Here is an 8,283-nt window from a genome sequence, read left to right on the forward strand (position 1 = left end):
TTCTAAGTAGGTGCTTTAGACCACTGAGCCATCTCACCAGCCCCCTAAATTTTAAATTTTTGAAAGGCTGGGAATATAGTTCAGTATGAAGGTCCTGGAATGAGTTCCCAGGAATACATACACACAAAGAGAGAAGTATCATAATTCCTGGGGTCAAAGCACAGTATAAAGTCACAGTAATTAAACTGCATGTATTGCTATGAAAATAGATATATAGACCAGTGGAACAGGTTAGAGAGCCCAGAAATTCACCCATCCATCTGTAGCTGATTGATATCAAAGGCAATAATAACAAACAGTGGAAGATGGACAGCTCCTTCAATACATATGGCTAAAAAACTGGACATCCACATGTTGAAGACTTAAACTGGACCCCTCTCTCATCTGTGTAAAAATCAACTCAAAATGGGTCAAAAACCTAAATAAGACTTGAAACTCTAAAACTACTAGACAAAGATATAAGGGAAACACTTAAAACATTGGTACAGGCGATGGTTTTCTGGGTATGACCTCAAACATGCAGGAAATAAAAGAAAATAACAAGTAAATGGGATTACAGCAAATTAAAAATCTCCCACACAGCAAAAGAAATAACTACCAGACTAAATAGACAAGCTACACGACGGGAGAAAACAGACTCCAATTCTACATCTGATAGGGTTAATATCCAGAATATATAAGAAACTAAAATTTTGACAAAAAGCCCCAGATAACCCAATTTTAAAATGGACAAATGACCTGAACAGACATTTCTTAAAAGAAGTACAAGAGCCCAACAAATATATGGAAAATTACTCAGTGTCATCAGCAAAACACAAAGGAAAACCGCAGAGATACCATCTCACCCGAGCTAGCATAGACATTATCTTTAAAAAAATAAATAAAAAAAAAATGCTAGTGTGAATATGGAAGAAAAGGAACTCTTATTCATTGTTGGTGGACATTTGAATAGGTACAGCTGACATGAAGAACAGTGTGGAGGTTGCTCAAAATGCTAAAACTTCCTTTACCCATTATCAGCTACCTCCCTTCTGGGTATGTACCCAGGAGAAGTGAAGTCACCTACCAAAGACGGGCCCACTGCACATGTATGTTGCAGGACTTTGCACCAAAGCTCAGCCACAGACCCTGCTGAGGAATGAATAAAGGAAATGTGCTACAGTTACCAGGGGCCTGTCATTCAGCCAGCAGCAAGAATGAAGTCCTGCCTATTCCAGCAAAACAGATAGAACTGCGGGACAGTATGTCAAGTGAAAGAACCCAGACAGAGAAACACGTTCCCTGTGTGTTGTCCTTCATGTGTGGAAGCAGAACGACCCCAACCTGAAAGTGGAACAGGAGTTAACAGAGGTTGGGAAGGGTGTGTGCGCTGGGGAAGGGAGGGTGCTGGAGGAAAGTGGCTGATTTTGTCAGCACACGCTGTACACATGTACAAAAATATCACATGAACCCCATCATATATATATGATAGGTGTTCATGTAAGATGTTTAAAATATATTTTTTCGGGGCTGGTGAGATGGCTCAGTGGTCTAAAGCACCTACTTAGAACAAGCTTAGCAAAAAAGCACAGGGACCATGGTTCAATCCCCCAGCACCACATGCCAGCCAGCCCCACCCCCTGGTGGGCTGAGCTGGCCACACACACACACATAAATAAATAAATAAAATTTAAAATAAAATAAAATAAAATATATTTTTTCACTTGGTTTCTGCTACCCTTTCATTCCAGTAATGATAAATGAAAATTTACTGACAGAGTTTGGAAAACATTTTAATGGCATTTCATCTCATAAACCCTGCAAGGCTGGCCAGATAGCTCAGCGGATTAAAGTGCCTGCTTAGGCAGATACAGGGACCATTGTTTGATCCCCTGCCTACCATGCTGGCCCTCCTCCGGGTTTGGACTGGGATGGGGATTAGACTGGGCATGGTGGCACACGCCTGTAATCCCAGCACTTGGAAGGCTGAAATCAGTAGGCTCACTACAAGTCCGATCTGTGTAGTGTGTCACTAAATGTACATGGTTCACTCTTTGGGCGAATACTCGCTGATGCCCCCAGATGGCGCATGCGGTTGGCGACTTTCTCCTACCCCTGCTGCCCACTCTGCTCCTTCTTTGTGAAGTATCTGTTTAGGTTTTCACCCCATTTTTCTAAACAATTGATTTATCTTGCCCCCCAGATTCTTACCAGTCTTTTTTTTTTTCTTTGAGAAATTGCTATTTTGTGTTTTTTTTAATTTTTTTATTTTTTTCATAATTTTATTGATAAATAAATAGCAATGAGACAGTTTCAAATCAAATCGCTAGGACAGTTTCAATAATTAACACACTGCATACATTCTTCTTAGTGGCTAATTGCTGTACAAGATGGGGACTTGAGATCCTATTTACAAACACCATTAGAACAAATCATTCTATTCATTAGGAGAATGTAACTATATATCTATCCTAATCACTTTGAATACACAGATACAAAACGGACATTCATCTGTATACCCTTTTTTTTGTTAAGTTCTGTTATTTGAATATTACAGGTGTGTAAACTCAGCAAAATATTCTAAAAAATATGGAACGCTTCACGAGTTGCATGTCATCCTTGCGCAGAGGCCATGCTAATCTCTGTATTGTTCCAATTTTAGTATATGTGCTGCCGAAGTGAGCACTCTTATCAGTCTTAATGATGTTTTCGCTCTCTAGAAATATTTAAGCGTAAAGAAGCCTAATTTATACTTTCCCCTTTTGCGGCTGTCAATTTTTATCCCCAGCAACATTTAAAGAACTGCTGGGATTATGATTCAGATAGTATTGGATTTCTAGCTTCCTTTGGGGAGAACTGACATGCTTTAACCATTTGAGTTTTCCAATCCACGAGTATGGTATCTTTTCCCATTTACTAATCCCATCAAAAGAAAATCTGTTTTGAGAAAGATCATTTTCAATGTTAAAGGTGGTTGCTGTTCTATCCCAGTCTATCATGATCAAAACCTTATTAGCAGTGGGGTGTGGTGGTGCACTGCCTGTAATCCTAGCACTCGGCACCTGGGCGGGTAAGGCAGGAAGATTGTCACAGGTTTGAGGCTAGCTTGGGCTACATAGTGAGTTCACAGGCCAGCCTGAACTATGTATCAAGACCTTGTCTCAAAAAATCAAGCCAAGCCAAACCAAATCTCATTAGCTACTGGATTCTTTTAGTTGGAGATTACATCAAATAAGAGTAGTGACTTCAAGTGGGGAAGATGATCCTTAAAAGGTAAATAAAGAAAATGTATGTGAGCTACTCTAACAAGATAGCCAATAAACTTGAGGTATCTCTGGGTAAATGGATGCAGCCCAAAGCTATAATCTTAAGTGAAATAAATCAGACACACAAATATAACTATCACATGAAAAATATGAAATATATATATAAAATTAAAGGCAGACAGAGGCAGAGAGGGAGATCTTTTCAAAGGGGAAGGGGAAAGGACCAGGAGTTGGAACAGGAGGGGTGGGAGGGAAAGAGGACAAGAATGGAGACACGTACTTCCATGCACAAACTCCCCACCGGAAGTAGAATCGTCATGTACTGCAAATGTGTACCAGCAAAAATTTTTTAAATGCTTGCATATTTTAAGCACTTGTTAAGAGGAGACCCACGCAGTTTGCCTGAGGGTGGTTGCGGAACCAGGGATTGAACTCAGGCCCTTGCACTTGCCAGGGAAGCTCTTATTCCACTGAGCCATCTCCCCGACCCTTGGAGTTTTTTGTTTGTTTGCTTAAAGACAGGGTCTTGCTGTGCAGTTGAGGCTGGCCTCAGACTTGCAGATTGGCCTTGAACTCTTGGTGATCCTCTTGCCTCAGCCTCCTGAGTGCTGGGATTACAGGTATGTACCACCACATCTGATTTAGAAGATCTGAGTTCTTAGGGCTGGGGAGATGGCTCAGTAGAATAAGTGCTTGCCCAGCAAGCACAAGGGCCTGAGTTCAATCCCTGGTTCTGCCAAAAAAAAAAAAAAAAAAGAAAAGACTTGAGTTCTTTTTTTTTTCTTTTTTTGCAGAACTGGGGATTGAACTCAGGCCCTTGCACTTGCCAGGGAAGTGCTTATTCCACTGAGCCATCTCCCCGGCCCCGATTTGAGTTCTTTTTAATTTTTTAAAATATATATTTAGTACAGGGTCTACAGGGTCTACTGGTTCTACAGGGTCTCATTACATAGATTGGACTTGTAGTGATTCTCCTGTTTTCAGCCTCCCAAGTGCAGGGATTATAAGTGAGTGCCACCATGCCCAGTCTCAATGACCATTTCAACATGCCCTGGGGGTAGGGCCAGCATGGCACAACCAGGATCCAACCCCAGCCGCTGCGCTCTGCCTCAGTAGGCGCTTTAATCCATTGAGCTATCGGCCAGGCCCTTATTTATTTATTTATTTATTTATTTATTTATTTGGTAAGGGTCTTGCCGTGTAGCTCAGACTCATAGTGATCCTCCTGTTTCAGCCTACCAGGTGCTAGGATTATAGCCATGTGCTACCACATCCAGTTTCGGTGGCCGGCTCAGAATACCTGGGTTCCAGGGCCAGCACAGCATGTGCTACTGAGGACAGGCAGGTGCTTAGACTGCCGAGCTATCTCCCCAGCACCTAAGATTTGAGTTCCTGAATCATTAGACAATGTAAACAGAAAAACAAAAAAATAGTGAATGAAAAACAAAGGAAAGTAGAAACTGCAGCTTCCCATAATGACGTGAGACGGCCTCAGCCTTATGAATAGCTAGGATTGCAGGTCTGTGCCACCTTGAGTGGGTTCAGCAGTACTTTTGATGTGACTAATATACAGTAATGATTAAGTCATATATATATATATATTATATATAATATATATATATGAGAGAAACACAAAAAAGTGTGTGATACAGGCGCATCATTCCCTTTGTGAATAAAAGGAGCTTTAGAGACAACCAAACCAAACTTTAAAAAAAATCCTATATAATAGTGATGACTATCATTGCAAACTGGGCTTATAGTTAAAAAAAAAAAAAAAAGCATTTAGGAATTTTTTTAAAACCCTAATCCTGGGGCCAGGGAGATGGCTCAGTAGGATAAGCGCTTGACTGGCAAATGCAAGGATCTGAGTTCAATCCCCGGTTCCGCCAAAAAAAAAAAAAAAAAACCTAATCCTTCATTAAAGTGCCTGCTTAGGCAGGCATAGGGGGCAGGGTTCGATCCCCAGTGTGCCATGCTGGCCCCATCCCTGGGGCATGCTGAGACAGCAATTGAGACTGGACGTGCTCGGGTGTGCCTGTAATCCCAGCTCTTGGGAGGCTGAAAATAGCCTGGGCTGGGAAGTGAGCCCAAGGGCAGTCTGAGTCACATAGTGAGACCCTGTCTCAAAAAAACCAAAACAAAACAAGAAAGTTAGAAAGTGTGGCACATGAATAGGTTTTTGAAAACCTGCTGAAAAGTGGAATGTAGATCTAAGAAGTGGCACATAATTCTAATTCTTAAGGTTTTTTTTTCCCTCAATGTAAAAGAAAACTGAAATGATCAGCAAGGGGCCCAAGACCATTCAAAGGAAGAAAGGCCAAATCTCAGCAAAGGGTGTTAGGAGGGCTGTGGAGATAGCTCAGTGATCTAAGCGCCTGCCTGGCAAGCTCAAGGACCTGAATTCACTCCCTGGTACTGCACCCGTTGAGCTAGCCATGGAAACTGGGTATGCCTGTAATCCTAGTACTGTGGAGGCTGAGACAGGAAGATCACTATGAGTCCAAGTTACGCAGCGAGACCCTGTACCAAATATATTAAAATTTCTTTTAAGGAAGAAGTTATGAAAACTGGATCTCCACATACAGAAGAATGAAACTAGACCCCTACCTTCCACTACATACAAAGCTTAACTCAAAATGGACCACACAGCTAAAGGTAAGCACTAAAACTGCAAACTTAGAAGAAAATATGTGTGAAAAGCTTCAAGACTTTGGTGTGACAATAAATTCTTACATAGTATGAAAAGCAGGGGCAGCCACAGAAAAAAATCAGACACATTTCACTGTGTCAAAATTCAAAACTTTGGGGCCAAGGAGATGGCTCAGTAGGATAAGCACTTGACTGGCAAACGCAAGGATCTAAGTTCAATCCCTGATTCCACAAAAAAAAAAAAAAAAAAAATCAAAACTTTAAGCTCGGCACAGTGGCACAAAGCTATAATCCTACCTCCTTGGAGGCTGAAGTGGTACTGCGTATTCGAGGTCAGTGTGGCTGACATAGTGAGACCTCATCAAAAAAGATTAAAATATGTGCATATCAAATACACTGTCAAAATGCAGTCCTTCCAATAAAAACATTTATAAAGCTAATAAAATATTAATATTGAGAATATAAAAGTAACTCCTATAACTCAACTACAAAGACAAGCTCAGCTCAAAAATGGGCAAAGGAGCCAGGCATGGTCTGCATATCTATAATCCCAGCACTCGAGGCTGAGGCAGGAAGATAACTTGAGTCTAGAAATTTTCAAACTGCCTGGACAACAAAGCAACACCTCATTTTTTTAAAAACTGAACACAGGGCCTTCCGCCATAGCAACCATCGAAGAACAGTCACCATGGCCCTCCTCTATCCCTCCTCAACAAGGGCCACAAGGTGACTAAGAATGTGAGCAAACTGAGGCGCAGCTGCCATCCCAGATGCCTCACCAAACACACCAAGTTCGTGCGGGACATGATCCAGGAGGTGTGCGGCTTTGCCCCCTACGAGCGGTGCACCTTGGAGCTGCTTGAGGTCTCCAAGGACAAGTGCGCCCTCAAGTTCATCAAGAAAAGGGGGGGGGCTGGTGAGATGGCTCAGTGGTCTAAAGCAAGTACCTACTTAGAACAAGCTAAGCAAAGCACAGGGACCGCGGTTCAATCCCCAGCACCACATGCCAGCCAGCCCTGCCCCCTGGTGGGCTGAGCTGGCCACACACACAATAAATAAACAAACAAATAAACAAACAAATAAATAAATAAAAGAAAAGGGTGGGGACGCACATCCGCGCCAAGAGGAAGTGTGAGGAACTGAGCAATGTGCTGGCTGCCGTGAAGAAGGCTGTTGCCTAGAAGGACTGAGCCCCTCTGGAATAAAGCTCTGCAGGAAAAAAAAAATGAGCACAGGACTTGAACAGACCTTTCTTGAAACAGGATGTGCAGATGACTAGTAAGCACAAGAAAATGTTCAACGTCATTAATTGTTAAGGAATGTCATAACCAATTACAGGATAATACCTCACACCATTAGGATGGCTGCCATGAAACAAATAACTGACCGCTGCTTGGCAAGGGTGTGAAGAAACTGGAGCTCACATGCACTGCTGGTAGGAATGTACAATGGTGTGACCACTATGGAGCGTAACATAGCACCTTTCTCAAAAAATGAGAGGCCAGTCAGATAGCTCAGCAGGCAAAGCATAGGGACTTGGGTTCAATCCCTGGTACCACATGCCGTGCCAGCCCCAACCCAGGGGTGTTCTGAGACACAGTTGAGATTGGGCATGGTGGTGCACACCTGTAATCCCAGTGCTTGGGAGGCTGAAAACATGTGATCACTATGAGTCCGATCTGTGTACTGAGACACTGGAGACCCTATACTAAATTCATAAAAAAATAAAAATTTAAAAAATGAAACAGTGTTTAAACATAGACAGCATGATTCAGTCATCCTACTCCTATGTGTACATCCCAAAGAATTGAGAGGAGGGACTAAAACAAGTATCTGCAAATCCATGCACAAAACATACAATGGCATGGTGTTTGGCCATTTAAAGGAAGGAAATTCTAGCATGTACCATAGCATGGATGAGTCTTAAAGATATTACACCTAGTGACATAAGCCAGTTACGGCCACACACAGGTGGTGCCACACACCTGTAATCCCACCTTTCCAGAGGCTGAGGCAGGAGGATTGCTGAGAGTTTAAGGCCAGCCTGCGCTACAAAGTGAGTACTCAGAATGACAAGATGAAAAGAAAAGAAATATTCCATCCACAAAGTGACAAATATTATATGACCCCATTTATATGAGAGGCCTAGAATAGTCAGATTCAGAGAACGAAAGTGGGATGGATTTTACTGGGGACTTGGGAGTGGGAATGAGGTTATCAGTGTTTAATCTACATAGTTTTGGTCTGGGATGACAAAACCATTCTAGATAATGGTGAACAGGAATGTACGTAAGGCCACTAGATTGAACACTGGGGGGCGGGTGCTGGGGATTTGGAATGCTTGCCTAGCAAGCTGGAATCCCTGGGTTTGGCCCTCGGCACCAAAATA

General features: G+C 42.4%; 1 non-coding gene across 1 annotated transcript; it reads right to left on the minus strand.

The window, feature by feature from the left end:
- Nucleotides 1–2,562: 2,562 nt before the first annotated feature.
- LOC111818804 lies at nucleotides 2,563–2,665 on the minus strand. The gene has a single exon (XR_002822705.1). It is a non-coding gene; the product is annotated as a U6 spliceosomal RNA (small nuclear RNA).
- Nucleotides 2,666–8,283: the final 5,618 nt, after the last annotated feature.

The sequence above is a fragment of the Octodon degus genome, unplaced genomic scaffold, assembly GCF_000260255.1.
Source record: "Octodon degus isolate 3935 unplaced genomic scaffold, OctDeg1.0 scaffold00102, whole genome shotgun sequence".
Taxonomy (NCBI): Eukaryota; Metazoa; Chordata; class Mammalia; order Rodentia; family Octodontidae; genus Octodon; species Octodon degus.